The 20,480-nt window shown below is 39.0% G+C and overlaps 1 protein-coding gene across 3 annotated transcripts in view; it reads left to right on the forward strand.

Moving 5' to 3' along the window:
• The first annotated feature begins 1,390 nt into the window (after positions 1–1,390).
• Positions 1,391–20,480, forward strand: part of TBC1D5 (TBC1 domain family, member 5) — a 365,130-nt gene continuing 346,040 nt past the window's right edge. For all 3 annotated transcript variants that reach the window (XM_012732149.1, XM_004692291.2, XM_012732150.1), the window contains exon 1: positions 1,391–1,497. The gene's annotated coding sequence lies outside the window, so the exon portion shown is untranslated. The remainder of the gene's footprint in view (positions 1,498–20,480) is intronic.

A 20,480-nucleotide genomic window follows, 5' to 3' on the forward strand; every position in this document is an offset into this window, starting at 1 on the left:
AAAAGTCCATCAGTGTTACCGATGTACAAGAATGGAGTCTTGATGGCTGTGATTTTCCTAGATTTTCGGAAGCCCTTGTTAATACTGTTTCTGATCAATATTTATCCCAACATGTTTTGGGATTTTACATCTAGTGCTTTTATTTGAGAATCATCTTGACAGATAGTAGTTTAACCATAGTGGTAACTGGTTTAGCCAGAGCTGCCAGTTAGTGTTTATATTTTAATTATTTGCTCTGATTAAATCTGGCCAATGCCACTCACTTAACCTGTCCAGCTTTTGCACCAAGGAAGGGTAAACATAAAGAGAGGGAGTCATCACTATGAGAGGGAGCATCTGACTGTTCATAAACATAGTCCCCCACACAGGGCCTCTCCTCTGGAAGCTAGCAAGCTTTAGGAAATGTGACCTCTTCTGCCTTGGTTTTCTGTTTCTGCATTCAACCTATTCATTTCCTTTGGCACTCTTTGTGAAGATAGGCTAACAGTGACCATAAATTTTCTTTTACTAGGTGAAGCATTTATCACCTAATTAGAATTGCCATTCGTAGGCATTCATATTGGGGAAACTCACACTGGCATCCTCCTGCTTGGGGTAAAGAGGATCTTAAATCATGATTAAGTAGAGGTCAAGGCAACCGAAGGGGTTGCCTTCATTCTGATAGCCATCAGCCTTCTCATAACATATGCAGTCACATACCAGATTATCAGAAGTGAGATAAAATCTGAGCCTAGTACTGTATGTATTTAACAAAATAACATACATGTCAAAGGGTTCTATCAAAGTAGACCTGAGGTGAATAACTCTCCCAGAACAGACAGGGGGAAGTTTCAGAGGAAGTGACAGATGAACTGGGTCTTGAAGCATGAATAGGAGTCCACCGAGTTACAGAACAAAAAAGGTCTGAGGAAAGGCAATTTACATGCAACAAGGAAATGTAAATTCTTAGGCCAGAGGGAGGCCTCCTAGCGGGTCCTGGGGCTGACTTCTGTCTTTCGGTTCCCTCCTGAGTAGGTGAGTGGAAGGGCTGAATCCCAGGGGCAGGTTCCCAGCCTCCAGGCGCGCGTTAGACAGGCGGGAGAGTGGAGCGGGCCGCGCATGCGCACGGGCAGCCTGTCCGCCTGTCCGGCGCGGCTCACTCCCCACCTTGCTTTCCTGGGGCCCCCGCAGCGCTGGCCCCGACTGTGAGCGCGCGCCCGCGTAGTCTCCAGGCCCGGGCGGGCGCCTGCGCACAGCATCCCTGAGCGCGAGCCTCGGGGTTATTAGAGGTGGAGCACCGAGAGGGCGCGCGGCAGGAGGCGGCCGCCGTTACGGCGCGAGCGTGGTCACGTGGTCGCTGGTCACCGCCACCGCCCCCTCCCGCCCTGTTCTCTTTCTGGTCGGGCTGGGCCCGAGCGGTTCCAGGAGCACCCGGCAGAGACTGAGGGAGAGAGAGAGAGAAAGAGGAGGGGAGGAGGATTCAGGGCATGGGAGCTGGGGAGCCCTTCTGCGCCACAGGTAAAACAAATGATGATGACGATAATCAGAACAGAGCTCGGGGGTGTCCCCCCCGCCCCCCGACCCGAGCGCCTTGCCTTCCTCCAGTGCAGCCCCCACATGCAGTCGCTCCTGCCCGGCCTCCCTCTCCGCCTCCCAGGACCAGTCCTGCCGGCCCCTCGCGCTGCCACCGCAGCTGCTGCCGCCCCACTGGGAGGCTTGGGGGTGCTGCTGCCACCGCTGCTCCCGGGGACGCGGAGTCGCACCTCGGAGGGGCGTGGGGGTGGGGTGGCGGAGGGGTGGCTCCCCAGCTCCGGGGAGGGCACGGCCTGGAGCTGCTCCCCAGCTGGCCTGCCGCCCCTCCCAGCGGAGGTGGGGGTCCAGGCTGCAGGGCCAGCTGCAGCGACTGCAGATCCCCGCGGCTGAACCCCACGCCACTTCCTACTTGGTAAATTTCCTGTTCATTTCGGCCCCGCTGCACGCTTCCTTCGCAGGCCGGAAGCAAAACGGGCCGAAATCCCAAAAGCATTGAAAATGCAGCCTCTGGAAGAACGAAGCTTTTTTTACTTTTGAGGAAAGGAACGTGACCTTGTTTCAGTCCAACTTGAGTTTGTTCACCTGTAAGAACGTGCACGTTGAGGTCTTTCTGGAAATGAGAAAAACTTTGCGGAGGGTGAAAGTTGACTCTTCCTCTGCCTCCCTCCTCCCTCTACCCCCATTTCCGGGAAAATAATACAAACGTTCAAGCAGTTTTCCTCTGTACAAGTGATCAAAAGTTTGGTCAGTATTAGCTCTTCGGAAGTTTTATTTCCAGAAATAGGATCTGTGTCTAAAGTGTACACCTTTTGGATTATTTTTGCTCAGTGCCTCTTGGGAAAGAGTTTTTGTTAGCTCTGAATCGGGCTCCTTCCTGGAATTGTAACTTGCAGATTGCACACCTTGCTGTTGTGTTGGATCAATTTAGAGTTTCTAGACCCAGTCATTCTTTGGTACTGTCCTTGCAACCGGTATACCGGACTGATAAAACTAGGTTAGTTTTGTGCCCTTGCCACAAAATGCTGACATAAAGCAGGAAACAGTGTAGGCATTGTTCAAAATAAAACTGACCACTCTTGATGTTTTCGTTATTTCTCTTAAAAAGCATTTCTGATTCCATGTCTTGGTAATTTTCATACTTATCTGCGTGCAAGTGTAAATTTGAGCTTTTTTAATGTTTACAAACACCACCTACGGTAGAGTCAAGTGACTTTCTCACACTTTATTTTGTGTAGGAATCCTTGGGGCTCCTGTTGAAAAATGCAGCTTCTGTGATGCAGCTTGATAGAATGTATTTCTTGTAAGCTCAGTGTAGCTGAACAGGAACCGACCTCGAGTAGTAAGGAATGACCGATCAATGAGCAAGTGCGTTTTAATTCATCTTGGGTAAAGAGGTGTCTTTGGAGGAGGGGCCAGTCCCCTCTTGAGAAAACTTGCCTACCAGGTGATGCCTTGTACAGAGTGAAAAGGCCAAGTTGGGATACTAGGGTAATAGGTAGGCAAATTGGGGGGCTGCCCTGGCACTGGAGAGTATGAGTACCAGGAATATGTGATAGAGTCAACATCGCCTGACCTCTGATTTCTCTGTAGATGCTTAATGGTTTACTAGCTGGAAATCTGTTCCTTGGATACTTTGATTTTTTAACATGTAGGCTATTTATTATTTGTCTCTGAAGGCACTGTTGGGATGAAAGTTTCTCTATTGGTGCAAAGCTTTTTCCTCTCATTAAATAAATGTAGCCTCCATTTATTAGTGCATTCCTAAATCATGGAAACAAGTTTGTAAATGGTTGAGGGTCTCCATAATTAGATGCAGATTTTGTTTCCCCTTTAAGGTAACTTTTGAAAAAGTTTAATTGAAAAGTTTCAAAGTGTCACACAGAATCCAATATGCTTTATGTACCCCCCCCAAAAAGTTGTATTTCACTTACAAAAACAAAACAAAACAAAACAAAAACAACAAACCCTATGGAAGTAATCAACTGCTTTTAATGCTTTAAGTTTTATAGCTGCCATTCTAGTCCTTTCTTTGCCATTGTTGCTTAATGTTATTAAATAATATTTATGACGGTACTTTTGCAGCACTTAAAAAGTGCCAGGCATTGCTCTAAGTACTTACCTTCTGAAGTAATTTATCATCACAACAGCTCTCTGAAGCATAGAGGATGGAAGTTACTCACTTGCTTAGGTTTATCCTGAGAACACAGCTGACTCCAGAGTCCATGCTTCTAACAACCTCTGTGTTGCCTTTCTAGAAGAAAATAAATGTTACTCTTTTAGGTGCCTTTTCTCAAATATTGTGACGTATAAACTTTATTTTCATTTTAAATTCATATTTGTCATCCTTTTAAAAACTTGCTTTTATCCTAGTTTTAATGAGGAACTGCCTCATTATTTGTAGTCTTTTCTGAACAGGATATTGAAATTTCAAAGTTTTAGTTGTTTGCTTATTTGTAGGACCAAACTCTATGTTTGTGTCACTGTTTAATGTAAAAGAAGCATTTGCTTTTGTTTAATCCTAAAGTTTTCAGTTATTTACTTCCAGGCTATGCTATCTTAACCCCACCCCCAGGCATGCATGGTGAATGAATTTACTCTATATTTGTTATCCTAATATTTAGTATTAGAGCACTTACTCTTTCTTTTGAAGACTTTTTTTTTTTTTTTTAATACATACAAGAACTGGGATGTAGGCCAGAGGTGTGAGGGGTGAGAAGCAGAACAGGCAGACTGACTGAAATACACTTCTGAGGGGAGCAGCTGGAGAGACAGGAGAAGTCTGCTGGCTGGGGATCTAACTCGTGCTGATCACTTGATAGTGCTGACTTTAATACCCTGCGCCACGAGGAAGGCCCCTTATCTCTTAATATCACTAAGACTTTTGTTCCTAAGTAGGAAGAAAAAGGTAGAGCCAAAAGCAAATATGGACCTTCAGAATAGTTAATCTAGTGAGATGAAATTGGGGTGACGCTGTACTGCTTGTAGTCCGAGCCTAATCACAGGTCCTGACTGCAGAGGTTTGCATTCTGTTTGCTGATAACCAGCAGGGATCAGAATGGCTTCTTTAGAGTTTCCAGACAAGTGTCTTCGGAGGTGGCCCAGTAGCTACCTTATAGGAATTCAGGAGAAATTGCTAATATCTCTTACTATTCTTCGGTGAGATAGTGGGTTGATTGTTAGAGTGGTGGCATTTGGGGGAAGGTGGAGTTGAAAGGAGATAGGTGCCATGCTGACTGGCCTTTCAAGCCTTCTTTATGTCCAGGAGTTTCATGATAAGACTGCTGTATTGGGGCCCTCGCTGGTGGTGCAGGGGTTAAAAGCAGCACTAAGAAGCTATCGGCAGTCACTGCACCATGAGTTCGATCCCTTGCCAAGGTGGTGGCCCCCGTGGTGTGGCAGACCTCTCCTGTCTTCTCCACTGCCCCCCTCAGCAGTGGACTTCGTTGGTCTGCCTGTTCTGCTCCCCACTCTGTCTCTGGTGAATCATCTTACCCCTCACACCTTCGGCCTGTACCACAGTTCTTGTATGCATAAATAAATCAATCTAAAAAAAAAAAAGAATGCTATATTGATAAAGGACATGTGGGGTAGGAAGGCTTGGGATAAATTGCTTCTCTCTCTAGCCTTCATTTCTTTTAGCTAATTTATAGTTTAATTTTAATTTATTTGTCCTGTGTTGTATGTATGTATTGTAGGTATATACAGATAAATGTGTGTATGTGGATATGCCAAAGCTATACTTATTTTTTTAAGTAAAACTGGATTCATGCTATTTCATTGAACTTGTTTTCATTTAGTATTTCATATTATTAGTATTTTTTTTTAAGATTTATATATTTATGCATTCAGAACTGGGGTATTGGCCGGAGTTGCAGAGGTGGGTGAAAGTATTCACCAGAGATAGAGTGGGGAGCAGAACAGGCTGGCTGATGAGGTACACCGCTGAGGGGAGTGGTGGGTGGGCCAGGAGAGGTCTGCCACCCCATGTGGGTCACCTCTGGGGCTGGGGATCAAACTCATGCCAAAGTGGCTTTAGCTTCTTAGTGCTGTGCTTTAACCCGCTGCGCCACCAGGGAGGGCCCCTAGTATTATTTTTTAGTGACTCTGTAGTGTTGTATTGTGTGACTTTGCATTATCCTGTATTCTTGGACATCGGATACTTTTCAATCTTTGTGACGTGTGACATGCAGTGCTACAATGAACATTATTTTAGCCAATATCCTTTTGTGCTCTGCCTTATTACTGGGAAAAATGGTGAGTGGAATATTGGATCAAAAGATGTGCCCATATTTAATAGTTTTGATTAACACTTGGCAGATTTATTCACCAGAAAGTGAGTTTACCCATTACCATAAGGTGGTTTGAGAGCACCTCTACCTGCCATTACAGTTTCCTTGATAACTGAATGTGAACATTCTTATTTGATATGAATTGGTAGGTTAATTTTTTGGGCTTGTGCACGCTCAAAAATTATCCATGTAAATATGACGTATATTTTGATATGTTGTCACTGTGAATGGGATCTGTCTTTCAAAAGGATTTTAGTGTACCTGGAAAACCATTCCAAGAACTGATTTCTGTTATGAGTTGACTATTTGCCACCCTTCCTCCCACTCATCTATTTGAAATCCTGCTCTCCATGAGGTGGTGGGATCAGGAGGTGAAGCATTGGGGTGGTAATTAGGATTAGATGAGATCATGAGAGTGGAATTCTAGTGCATAGGACTAGTGCTCCCCAAGAGTCTTGAGGGATCTTGCTTCCTCTCTGGGACACTGAAGATACAGTGAGAAGTTGCCAGACTGCAGTCTGGAAGAAGACCTTCAACCAGAACTCAGCCGTGCTGGCGTCCTGATCCCAGACTGCCTCAGAGCTTCACTGTTGTCACTGAATGTCAGTGTTTGTAAGGTTCCTATCTATGGTAGTTTATTAGAGTAACTGTAGCTGGCTCATACAAGAACCCTTGCTCAGAAGTGTTGTGATTCTACTTTTATGTCAAAGGAGTCCTATGGTGTACAGAGATGCCGGCACTTTAAGTTAAAGTGCTTTATAATTGTGGTGTCTAGCTCCACCTCCCAAGCAATTATGCTGAGGTTTTGCATTTTTAACTTCTTAGAGCTTGCTGATTTTTTTTCTATGTGGTTTGGCAGAAATTAAAAGAGACTACTAATACAGTGATCAGAGTCTGTAGACATTGTATTTGCTTGTTTGCAGTATCAGGTATCATCATTTTCTATTTTCTAGTTAGGAGGTGTAATTTTTTTTTCCCTTTATGGTATATTTCTTTCCAAGCTTTGAATCTGCTGTGGTCTACTTAAAGTTCTCCAAGCCAAAATCTCTGTCAAAGATGGGTGTGTTGAAAGCCATTGGGAAGTGAGAAATAGACCAGGAGATGGTAAAGACTGAACAAAGTTTAGAGGAGAAAATGGCTGACATCTAAGGCCCCTTCCCTGCTTTTCTGGACTCTTCTGATGCTGCCCTTTAAAATCTCTTCTGGCTTCCTATGTTTTCTCTTGATATACTTTGCTTTCTTTCAGAGAATAGCTCCTCTTCCTTCTTTCTACTTTGATCAGGAGTTTAATGCTTTCCCCCCAATCTGGGAAGTAGTTAGGTTAGTCTCCCTAATATCCTTCCTTCTTGTCACTAAACTGCAAATGTTTACGAAGGGCCAGCATGCATGCTACCTTGCAGAGGGTATGAAAAACTTGGCTTTCCTTATAACTGCGTAATGCTGTTAGACAAGTATTAACAAAATACAAAAGATAAAGACGTAGTGTCATTTTATAGAATTGTAACTGAATTGTTCCAGGAGATAGTTAGAGTTCAGTGCTAATGAGAAAAAAAAAATTTGGAGTCTGTTTATCCTAGATCTCCACCTCTGATTTCTCCCCTGAACTTTAGTTCTGTATCTGACTTTACTGGATAACTTTTCTTTTGGATGGTCCACAGAAAACTCAAATTCAGGGTGGCTGCAACGGCATTTGCCATCTTTTCTTAAAAAACTTATTCACCACCCCAGGTTTATTATCTCAGCAAAGGCAACTACCACCTCTCTTGTTCAGCTAGAAATTTGGCAGGCATGTTGTTACTTCCTGGCTTTGCATCCCACTTCTTGAAACCATTGTCGTTTTATCCCCATTACTTCTATTCTGGTAGGGCATGTGTGGGTCTCTTGCTCTCTAGATCTTCATCTTGCTGTGGTTCTGTAAGGTTTTCTGGTGGTGTAGCTAAGAGTTCTTTTTAAGTTCTCGCTGATTCTCACTCTGTCTCTTTAACCCTTCACTACTCTTCATCACTTCTTTCTTGATATGATAGTTATTTCAGACTCAGTGATTTTGTTATAAAAAGTATTGGAATCTTTGAGTTTTGGGAACTGACATGTTTTTTTTTCTAGCCTCAAGCTGGAATTTTCTATGTCTTGATTTTACTAATTCTTGTGAGGTCTCTATTAAAAGCCACTGCTCCAGGAAGCTTCCTTATACCACTGAGTCTGTGTTGTCCACTTTCGATTTGATCCGAGACTACTAGTCACATCTGCTACTTTGTCACATCTGTTTTGCATTATAACTGCCTCTTTACTTAGTAGTGTGTATCCCACTTTTGCTACTGTGCCTACTGCCAGGGGCATCATCTTTATGCAGACTTCTGTCCCGGAGCAGTTCCTGTTCCAGGTGCTGAAATTACTGCAGTCAGTAAGAGGCTCTTGCCATTACTCACTGCTGTGTGATAAGCCATGTCAAAACATAGTTTAAGACAACAATAATTTTAATTTACTTATGATTTTATAATTTGTATAGGACTTGGATAGGGTAGTTTATTTCTGTCTCACTTGGTGTCAGAATCCCCATTTCCAAGATGGCTCACACACATGGCTGACAGTTGTTGTTGTCTAGGAGCTCAGTGAGGGCTAATGGTGAAAGTTAATTTATGGTAAATCTGAATTTTTGGGAATTCAACCCCAAAATTGGAGAGTATGTACTTAAAACTTTCAAAAGTTAAGTAAAATTAGCCATCAGTAACAGAACTTTGGGGAAGACTCTTAATTATTGCCATTTCAATTGAGACTAATTTCTATAAAATATTACATAGACTTAGATTTTCTTTGCTTTTTGTTTATAGTTGAGCCATGAATTAGAATCCCATAGTGTGGAATCACGTGTATACCTTACAAATAATTTTCTAGTTGTTTTATTCTTTTATGCAGCATCTAGACATTTCCCTCATTGAGTTTAATAACAATGTATAATATATTAGTTGATTGCATTTTTAAAAATATTTACTTATTTATGCAGACAAGAACCAGGGAGTGGCCAGAGGTGCCAGGGGTGAGAGGCTTTAGCACAGACAGTGGTATGGACTGAAATCCACTGCTGAGGGGAGCAGCAGACAAGACAGGTTAGCTGCACTATATAGGGGTTAGCATCCTGGCTGGTTTTAGAACTCAGGCCATAGAGGGGAAAGTATTGAGACTTAACTCATAGGCCACCAAGGAGATCCCCACTGGTTGCATTTTTAAATCACACCTGTCAGTAAAAATATGTAAATTTTATATTGAAAAAGTTTTTGTTCTTGGAGCATGATGTCATTTTTAGAATGTTGGTTATAGTAACATATTTGTAGCTTTTGAGTTTATTCAGGTTATAGTCACAACTAAAAAAAAATATATATATATTTATCTTTTAAGAAATTTTAGGATCTTCAATAAAATGTTTTGGAAATGATTTGGGTAAAAACAGTGACATGATTTTATCTAAATATAAACACGCACAAATGCTTCCTATTAAACATCTCAAGTATTTTAATTATTTATCTTAGACTCTCATGTAATGCGCAAATTGAGCAGGAGCAAGCTTTTGTACAATGAGGTCATGTGATGCTAGTTTTGATGCAGTGCTGCCTTTGATCTTGGAGGTAATCCCTTGTAATCACCAACCTAAAAGGGTGTTAAGATAGTACCTCCTAAATTGATATATTTTAACTAGTAAAAATACATAGGATTAGAGAAGACACTGTATGAAATTCATGTGGACTTTTTCTTGTTTACATTTGACTTTGTATTTCATATTCTGAGCTTTGTTGTGTATATTCCACAGGGGGTAGTTTCTTTTTAACAAGTGAGTGTACTGTAGGGAAAATTATAGGTTATATTGAATACGACCGGTTTTATCTTTTATCTCTTCTAGTCTTTCATATTTTGAAATGAATGGTATTTCATGGTACCAAACTCTGAATCAAAGTCAGTTCTCATAGGAATAGGTGTCTTAAGTAGTTTATTCATATATTACTTTTGTGCTCTAGTCTGATTTCTTTGCAGAGCAAAGACTTTTTTAGATATGGTTGTATCACCACATTCTGTAACATTATTAAGAAAACTAGTAAGTTAAACAGAAACAATTTAATTCATCTTTTAGTCCACTAAAAATAAAAACACAATTCTGAATAAGTAGACTCTTCTAGTTTGTCATGACTGCTTTTATAAAATAATGATGCCGGCAGGTTTTAGTACTACTTCTGTGGTGTTTTGCTGAGAAAATACTTCCTTTATAACAAGCTAAGTAAAATTGTAGATGTTTAGTGGACAATGAAATGCTGTAGTCTCTCCTTAATAACATCAATGTGCATGACTAGTGGAGAATTCTTTGGAAAATGTTTACTTGAAACATTGTAGATTTTTTTGTTCTTGAATAATATTAGTTTTTTATAAAACAGAAGAAATATTTAAGAATCATTGCACTATTGAGAAGATCAGTGAAAAATATGATGAGAACAACTTTGTTATAATTAGGTAGATTGTATGTAAAAATTTTCAATATTGGTGACACCAAGGAATCATTGTTAATATTGAGGGAAAAATCTTTGGGGGCATAGGGTACCTTTTCTTTTCCCATTAATTTTCCCTCCATCAGGATAGAGTGAGTAGAAGAGGAATGAAAAGCAGTCATGGCAGCTTTTGGTTTGGGTTCTAGATCAGTGTTTTTCTAACTGTACCTTAATGGTTTAAAAGGTCATCTTAGTGGGTTGCTTACAGTATTTAAAAAAAAAATATCAGAAAATGTCAAAGCTACTTTGCAGAGTGAATATGCAAAATCACAAAGGTGGTTGTGAACTTTTTCTTCGGTTATATAACATATATATATTATATAAAGTCTACATAGGAGTGTGTGTATATACTGACTTGTGATGTTAAATGCATTCCTTCAGGTGAGTGGCATTTTTAAAAGGGGAGTCATATGGAGGACCTTGGTGACCAAATAGTGACTAAAAAAATAATGTGAACTTTGCACAGAGGGGTTAGTATAATAACTCAGATTTCACCTCATTTCCAGACATTAATCTGGAAAATCTGACAGGTGTATGCTAGCAGTGTATGTGACCCCCACACATAGTACAAGTGAAGGGATTTGGAGGGATGGTGGCTTGGAGACAGTGATCTCACTTTAGACCTTTTGTATCATTGAGAAATGCTTATTAATTTATTGGTAATCATGAACTATTTTATCTTTCTTTGTAGGTTTATTTGCAGTAGATGCTAAATAAAACTCTATTCATACAAATATTTTTCATGTTAAAATGTGTGGAAAATGATAACATTAAGTCCAGTTAAAATATTAGCTAGAGATTGTCATGTTGTTTTAGCTTTTCTTTAAAAAAGTACTTTCTGCTTCATTTTTTAGCTTGAAATCACCCACGGGGTGTATTGTTGCAGAGAAAGGAAGGAAGAATAGTAATAGCACCAGACAAGACTGAATTCGAATTTTGCCTCTACTGTATACTGACTGGTTAAGTAGTTTGGAAAATGATGCATCCTTTTCTGAGTTTTCATTTCCTTACTGTGAAATTGCTTTACAAGGTTTTAACTATGGGGTGATTTATTCAGAATGCCTGGCTGTGTAGTTACTAAGGAAATGCTTGCTTTTATTAACATCAGGCCCTTCTTTATGGCCCTCATTCTTTCAGAGTCTGTAATCTTACATTGATTGTTTGCTTTAATTTGGAGATCATTGTCTAACATATTTCTGTGGAGGTTAAAAACAAACAAATTAAGAGGGTAAGAAATATTTGTAAGAGAAAAAAGTATATTCCCTCTCCTTTGGAAGTATTTTATTTCCTGAAATGTTTTATGAATGGTGAGCAAATTCTGAATTATTTCATTAGCCTCGCTCTGTTTAAAGAATTTTATATAATGATTTCACGCAAAGGGGAGTTGAGAAGTCTAGTCATAATCAGTTGATGCTGATCTGTTTAGAAATTGTCATTTTTTCCTTATGTGTAAAGTCATTTTTCAACTTTAACATTTTGTGATTTTAAAAATTTATAAAATAAAATTGGTGGTTCAAGGTATATCTTTTAACGGATTAGTCTAGTTGGATTTGTCTTGAAAAAGGACTGAATTTTGTGGGTTTAAATGATAAGTCACTGACAGGAGGTCTTTAACATTTTTTTCCCTCTGAACAGATGTCTTGGCCTGCAGTGACTCCAAATCCCATAATCTTTCCAATTTTTCCTTCTACTAAATAAGTTTTTTAAAAGTGACATTTTTATTATAAGTGATTGACTTAATTCAGGCAAACATTGTAGCTGAGGAAAGACTTCGGCTGTGAAGAACTCTTTGGTATGAATAAAATGTTAGATTCTTTATTTTTACTTCTAAGAATTTAATGCATGGTGGTTCTCTCAGAACATTTTTATGTAATAAGCTCTCTTCAAGATTAAAAGTTTTAATGTTCTAATGTATTAATATGATTTACACTATTTGATACATTTTATGTTTTAAATTTAAAAAGAAAATGTCAGGAATTATCCAGAAAATAGTAACCAGAGCAGATCTTTCTAGAGGAACGTTAACCCACGATTTGGCTGTACAGGTAATGGAATTGCCAAGAAGCCAAAAGGGAGTGTGAGACAAATCAGATACGAGTAACACTTGAAAGCCTCTGTGCTGCTTTTAAGGCTGGGTGAAAAATGGCGGTGTTACCAGAGTGCAGCCAGGCTGTGTGCATGTGGGTTGCAGTGGCTATCGCTGGGCTTCCCGTTGGGAACTGGGACATCAGTGAGTACCTGTCTGGAGGATCCTGGAGTTATGAAGAGACACAACTTCAGCCAGGAATGACACGGGATGTAAGGAGATGCAGGAGAAATGCTGGGGCTTCTCTCCTCACGTCTAATAGGCAGTTGCCTCTGATCCAGAGCAGCGGTGTCTTCAGGGTGGACCAGAAAACATTTACTTGACTAGCCCAACACCTATGTTGCCAGTGTGTAGCAATACCTTGCATACACCGTAGCAAATGTGTAGCATTAGCTCTTATAAGCATTTTGCTAAAAGCTTCCCAACCCACAAAAACCTCTTCGTTCTTTTTTGGATGTTGGAAAGAAGTAATACCTTAGAGCTCATGTTACTATCTACGTTTCTGTTCAGGTAAAACATTCAGTGAGTGGCATATTATGTACATGAGCTACTAAGTCAAAAACACTGGGCTCCTGCTTTATGATATTCGAGTCTCCTATTAGAAAGTAGTTTTTAAGAAGTTTTTAAAAAATTTAAACATTTTTACAAAAAATATTGCAGTGGAATGTGTGGTTAGTAAGAAATAGATACATTTTAAAAATGTTTATTTTTGCGTAAGAGAAACGGGGTTTAGGCCAGAAGTGAGGTGTGAGAGGATTCACCAGAGGTGGTGGGGAGCAGACCAGGCAGATGGATTGAAACACAATGTCGTAAAACGGGAGCGGTCTGCCGAGCCAGTGCCACGTGGGTCAGCTCCCTGGCGTGGGACGGAGCGCACGCTGCCACGGGGACCATCTTGGCAGAAGGGCTGTGACTTAGTCCTCGGCCACTGGGGAGGCCCCTAGATTTATGTTTTTGCGGGAACTCAGAGGAGGAGCCACTAACCCAGGCTTGTCATTTCTGGAATGCTTTTAACAGTTAGAAACTTGCGCAGAGATTGAAAGCAGATTTCGGAGAGCTCTGCTGGCAGGAGCAGCTTGGGTAAAGGCTCAAAAACTTGGGAGAGATGAAAGTATGTACAAGAAATTTCAGTCACTGTTGATAGAGCCTCACATTTGGGCCATAAAGGACCATAAAAGGGCCTGGGCCGCCAAGGAGAGGCCAAATTATTTTCGCTATCAAACTGATAAGCAGCTGTTAAAGGGGCAGTGGAGTGGCCCGGGTAGCTTCGTTTTAGTGGCATTTGTTCCTGATGCAGGGCAGAAGAGTTTGAGGGTGCTGTCTGGTGAAGAGGTCGTAATAGCAGTTGTCCAGGCAGCAAAGGACTGGTGGACTCAGACTCTTGAAGCTGTTTTTATGTCTTCCAGTCCTTCGTTTCACCAGTGTCTTCTTGTCAGTGTTTCTCAATCCATGTCCCACTTTGATAGAACCTTTTATGTTGATTAAAAATTCAACGTAAATTCAACACGACTTTCAAAAAGAAGGGGATGGACAGAATACTATTTTGTCTTTTGTTACCTTGCTGCTCATAAGAATTAGTGTCCTGGGGCTAGAAACAGGAGTTAAGTCACAGACTTTGTCTCCTAGAAGCGGGCCTAGGAACCCCTTATGATGAGTATCTTTGAAGTGCTGGAAGGGTGCTTTGCTTGCCTGGAGCCAGGTGACTGCTGTGTTACTGAAGCACTGTGGGATGCAGTAATTTCACAGGAACTTGAGAAAGATTTCCTGTATTCCCTAATTTAGCTTCTGATATTGAAGAGTGACAGATTTGCAGTGTGACATTTAATTTTAGTAAATATATCTTTTAAAATACCAAAATCCTGCATTTGAATAAGATCCACTTTACACATCGATTTCAATGTATATCCTTTAATTTATTCTGATAATAAACGTGAGATAGGTGTTATTATTAGTGCTATTTTTCTTTTTTGGTTGTCTTATTTAAACTGTAGGGGGATAGCTACTATCTATTTTATAGATGAGCAGGACAGAATTTTTGTCCTTAAGAAGCTATCATCTAATGGGGGTCAATAGACATTGTTATAATACCAGGTCTAAGAAATAAATAGAAATATAAATACTGTGTTGAGGAAATTGAGAGAAAGAAGTTACTCGCTGTGTTTTACCATGTCTAAGGCTCACATTTCTTCATCTTAACCTTTCTAAAATTGGCAGATGTCTTTCAATTTGATGGCATCTTAGACTTGAGAAAAGCTACATATTTGGAGAGCAGAATAAAGGCACATAGGTCTTGAAGGATGAGGAATTTAGTTGTGGGGAAAATTCTAAGAAAAAGTATATAGATGAGAGAGCCATGTGTGCTAAAGGAATCATAAGTGCTTTCGAGAGACTGACATGCAGGGCTCAAAGTGACACGAGAATTGCCACTAGGTGGGTTGCATCCACTTTATAGACTTTTTGAAGATGTAGCTGAGGAGGAGGTAGAATTTTACTCTGGGATAAGTGGGCCACTATGAAGGGTTTTGAGATGGGAAATATGGCACATATGACTGCATATTTCTTGACCTAGATGTGGGACTGTAATTCTACAGTGGAGAGAAAAGGAAGGGAAGTTGTGCAGTTTTCAAAGGTTTTTATTTGAAAGACTTTCTTGTAAGTCAAAAGGAAAGGAAAAGTTGTTAGAAAAAGAAGTAAAACTGACCCAAGCTGGTGATTGACAGAAAATAGTGGGTCGGGTAGGTGATAGTGAGGGAGAGACACTAGAGTTGCCAGTGTATGAGCCTTGGAGGAATCTGTAGCATCTGTGAGACAGAGTGTGTTAAAATAGGAAGATATGTTTGAACCTCGTGACTGATGTAGTTCCTTCTGTTATTGCTCTAGCAAGAAGTGGGAAAATTCAGGTCAGGAGGTCAGGAGAAATGTTAGGACAGAAGGAGGCATGGTTATAACTGAAGATGTTTCAGGGGATGAGATCCCTGAGGAGGGTAAGGGGACAAAATTAATGAGTGAGGGAGAACTTTTTATTTTTTAAACAACTTCATTGAGATAAAGTTTATATGGCTGAACAATCCATTTATTAAAAAGTGTATAATTCAGTGACTTTTAGATAATCAGAGTTGCCTCACCATTGCTACATTTAAGCATTTTTTTCATCACCACCCACATAAACAATGCATTTCTTAGCCATGTAGTGTTGAAACTTCAATAGCGATTGCATCTAAATTTTATATACCTAGATGTTCATTTCATTTGTAAACAGAATTGGATTTATTTACTTCTTTCCAATTTGAATGTCTTTTATTTCCAGTACATTACTTCCTGACCATTGCTATAATTTCTAGTACATTGTTGAACTGTCACAGTAAAATGGGCATCCTAGCTTTTCCTGGTTTTAGGAGGAAAGAGTTCAGTAACTGCCTTTGTCATGTGGGGGAACTTCAGTTCTCTTTTCTTAAGTGCTTTCATCCTGAAAGAGTGGTTTCATATTATTAAATGTGTCTTCTGTAGAAATTGATATATGTATGCTTACTCCCTTCATTCTATTAATGTGCATTATGTTAATGTTTCTTATGTTCATTGATCTTTGGAGTCCTGGGATAAATCTCACTTGGCCATGGTGTAAAATAGTTTTAATAAACTATTGGATTCAGTTGTTGGGGATTTTTACATCTAGATTTTCAAGGAATATTAATTTGTAGTTTTCATGTAATATCTTTTCAAGGAATATTAATTTGTAGTTTTCATGTAATAACAGCATTCCACTGTTTTCGATTTGGGGGAAGAGTTTTAAAAGAAGGGGGGTGCAAAAAACAAGAATAATGAACAACCATATACCAGAGACATTTTGTGGGGGTGGAGTAAGGAATGGGATCAAAAACGGGGGGTGGGGTGGGAAGGGAATTGCACGGGATTATGGTGATGGCACACGGGTGACTTGACGGGAAATCCGCGGGGATTACAATTGAGATGAAAAAAAAAAAACAATGTACAAAATGATGTAAAAATAAACTGTTATTAAAAATTAAAAAAAAATGGGGGTGCTAATTCTTTAAATGTTTGGTATCGTTAATTCACCAGTGAAGCCATCCCGTTCTAGACTCTTTGATAGGCAGCTTTAATTACTGATTGAATAGATTAGTAGTTTAGGTCATTGAGATTTTTCTTTTTCTTCTCAGTTGAGATAGTTTGTGATGTTTCTAGCAATGTGTCCATCTACGTTATTTAATTTGTTGGCATGCGGTTATCCACAGAATTTTCTTAACTTTTTTTTTAAATATAAGGTATATAGTAATGTCTCTACTTTTGTTTATGATTTTACTTATTTGTGTCTTCTCTTTTATTTCCTAGCTTAAGGTTTGTCACAAGTCTCCAAGTATTGATTTATTGGAGTACCAAGAAAAACTTGGTTAGTTGGCTTTATCTATTATTTATATTTACTTCTGTTATACTCTTTATTTCCTTCCTTCCGAGAGTATTAGGTTTAGTTTGCTCTTGTTTCTCTCAGTCCTCAAAGTGTTGAGTTAAGTCGTTGATTTGAACCATCTTTTTTTTTTTTTTTTTAAAGATTTATTTATTTATTTGTACAGAACTGGGGTACAGGCCAGAGATGTGGAGGGTGAGAGAATTCACTAGAGACAGAGCTGGGAGCAGAACAGGCAGATCGACGAAGTACACTGCTGAGGGGAGCAGCGGGCGGGTCAGGAGAGGTCTGCCACACCATGTGGTCACCTACGGGGCAGGCGGGAATCGAACTCATGCGGAAGTGGCTTTAGCTTCTTAGTGCAGTGCTTTAACACGCTGCGCCACCATGGAGGGCCCTGAACCATCTTTTTTTTTTTTTTTTTTTTAAGATTTATTTATTTATTTGTACAGAACTGGGGTACAGGCCAGAGATGTGGAGGGTGAGAGAATTCACTAGAGACAGAGCTGGGAGCAGAACAGGCAGATCGACGAAGTACACTGCCGAGGGGAACAGCGGGCGGGTCAGGAGAGGTCTGCCACACCATGTGGTCACCTCCGGGGCAGGCGGGAATCGAACTCATGCGGAGCGGCTTTAGATTCTCAGTGCTGTGCTTTAACCCGCTGCGCCACCAGGGAGGGCCTGAACCATCTTTTTAATGGAGACATTTACAGTTGTAAATATTCACCTCAGAACTTCCTTTACTGCATGCCGTGTTTTGGCATATTATGATTTTGTTTCTACTCATTCCTAATTTCTAATCTCCCTTGTAATTTATTCTCTTACTGATTCATTGTTCAGGCATTGTTCATTTCCACAGATTTGTGAAATTACCTGCTGTTGTTGTGTAACTGTCATACACTGTGGTAAAAAGACAACTTTCGGTGACTGCAGTCTTCTAAATTGAGACTCGGTGTCCTTTGTGGACAGCGGCCCATGTATACCTGTGCTGAATGTATTTGCTGTTTCTGTGTTTGGTAAGTGTGGTTGCTTGATAGTATTGTCTGTTTTCTCATTGCTCTTCTTTCTAGATATTCTGTCCATTATTGACAGTCAGGAATTGAAGTCTGTTATTACAGGACTGTTTATTTTTCAATTTTGTTGGCGCTTTTCCATTACATTTAAAGTAGTTACTGCTAAGCAGTACTTAACGCTATTTCGTTGTTTATTTTCTGTATCTGACACCTTCTCTTCCCCCATTTCCTGTTGCTAATGTTTTTGTGTTTGATTTTTCATTTTGATTCCCTTCTGATTTCATTTTTGTCTGTTTTGGGGTGTTTTCTTTGTGGTTACCATAAGGATTACTAGTAACATTCTAAATTTCTAACCGTCTAGTCCAAATAGAAAGCAGTTACTGCAATAGCACACTAGCTTCTGTCCTGGTAACACCTCCTTTATGTTGTTTTTGTTACAAATTACTTCTTTTTAAGTTGTAGTCAGTAAAATAGATATATAATTTTAAAATGCATGTGTTTTATATTTTATAGGAAATAAAAAATGAGTTGTAAATCACAACTGCAACAATAGTGCTTTTAAATTTATCCATGTGTTTACTTTCACTGGAGATTTCTTTATATGGGTTTGAGTTACTTTATAGTCACTTTTTAAAAATTTATTTAGACATAAGATTTCTTTTTGCATTATTTGTAGGGAAGGTCTAGTGGTAATGAACTGTGTTAGCTTTTGTTTACCTGGAAATGTCTTAATTTCTTTTTTATTTCTTGCAGCACAGCTTGGCCAATATAGAATTCTTGGTTGACAGTTGTATTAGTCAGGGTTCTCAAGAGAAACACAATCAATAGGGTATGTGTGTGTGTGTTTGTGTATCTTTGTATGTGCAGATATTAACTAAAGGAATGTCTGTCTACAGAGGCTGCAAATTCCCAAGATCTGAGTCTGAATTTCTAAGAGCTGATGGTACATGTTTTATTTGAAACCAAGACAGATATCTATAAGCCAGTATTTCAGTTTGAGTCCAAAGATAGGAAAAGACTGAAGTCCCAACTGAGGCTTTAGACAGGAGCCCCTTGGTTGTGTTCATTTAATTGACTGAATGAGACTTTACCCACACTATGGAGGACAGTCTGCTTTACAGAGTCTACTGACTGAAAAAATAATTCTTAATTCAAATGTTAATCTCATACAGAAATTTCTTGACAAACACATCAAATATATTTGACCAAATCTCTTGGCACCCTGTGGCCCAGTCAAGGAAAAATACATTTCCTGATTATCAGCCCACATTTGTAACTCTTGCTCATTAGTTTTTGTGTTACACCTTTCTTTATTTTTATGTTTCTGTTTTAGACTGAGTAACTTTGTATGTGTTCTATTATTGTCACCCAAAGAACTTTGTTTAAGACAGTGATACATTAAGGTGACATCATTGAGATCCCCTCTGAGGAAAGAGAAAGGAGTCAGGAGACAGTTTGTGAAATGTTTATATAATTTAAGCTGTGATTCTGGTCAGTGATGTTCTGAATGGTAATGATTATTTTTAGTGTGGTTTTGAGTACTTTCCTGTGACTCAAATTTGAAAAGCACTTAATTTACATTGTTTCCTTTCCTCTGAATGCTCTTTTTTGAAAATAACGTATATAATTTTCATGAAATGGAATATATACATATCTTGTGACATACTTTCCTTTCTCACTGAGAGAGACTCTTGGATGTGTGCATTTAGAGACGTGTACAAGAACGTCTTGCAGAGGCATTGTTTGCAACACAAAAACCTGGAAATACTCAAATATTTATCACTAGGAGAAAGGACTAGTAGTTGTGGTATAGTTGCCCACTGAACTATGGCAGCATTGCAAATAAAAAACTTTTAGCTACATGTGCCCAAAAATATTTAATGTTTCTTTCCTGAAAAAAAAAATTTAATGAGAAGATAAAAAAAAAATTAAACTAAGCCATGCAGTATTTAATTATATATAATACAGGCAAAAACATAACCCAATTCCTTGGAAAGCTGTCCTGATGCTATTCAGAAATATTGAGGGGCGCATTCATTAGGTGTTACAGTAGGATCCAGGTTTCTACAGTTTTGTTTTAATCATTTACATTTACATTTAGTTTCATGTTCAGGGGTAGTTCTCAGGCCATTTTGTTTCACTAAGAATGTATATCTCAATATGAAATTGAATACTTTGAAGAAAGTGTTTATTAAAATAATCTATTGGTGAGTCTAGAAACTTTACTCATAAAGTGTAACTTAAGATACTAACGTTTTCTGAATTAATTCCATTTAACTGAAATTTTTTAATAAATTTTATTGAAGAGAGAAAATGATGTCATATAAGCAGTATATTCTGTTCACAACACAAGGATCAACTCTCTTAGGTGAGAAAATATACTGACAGTAAAATGAAGTGGAGATAGTGCATGACCTATAATTTTTTTCTTAACGTGATATAAAAATAAGTATCTCAAATAAAGAGTAATTAAAAGTTATAACTGTTCACAGTATCATTGATTTTAAATTGTCAAATTAAATAAGCTAGGTTAAAATTGCATTTATAATTATATAGAAGTTTATAATTTTTAAACAAAAAGCATTTACCAAAAATCTAAAAGTTTAAAAAACCTATTAACTCAGATTTAAA

This window comes from Condylura cristata, unplaced genomic scaffold, assembly GCF_000260355.1.
Source record: "Condylura cristata isolate star-nosed mole 26May11 unplaced genomic scaffold, ConCri1.0 scaffold00033, whole genome shotgun sequence".
Lineage (NCBI taxonomy): Eukaryota > Metazoa > Chordata > Mammalia > Eulipotyphla > Talpidae > Condylura > Condylura cristata.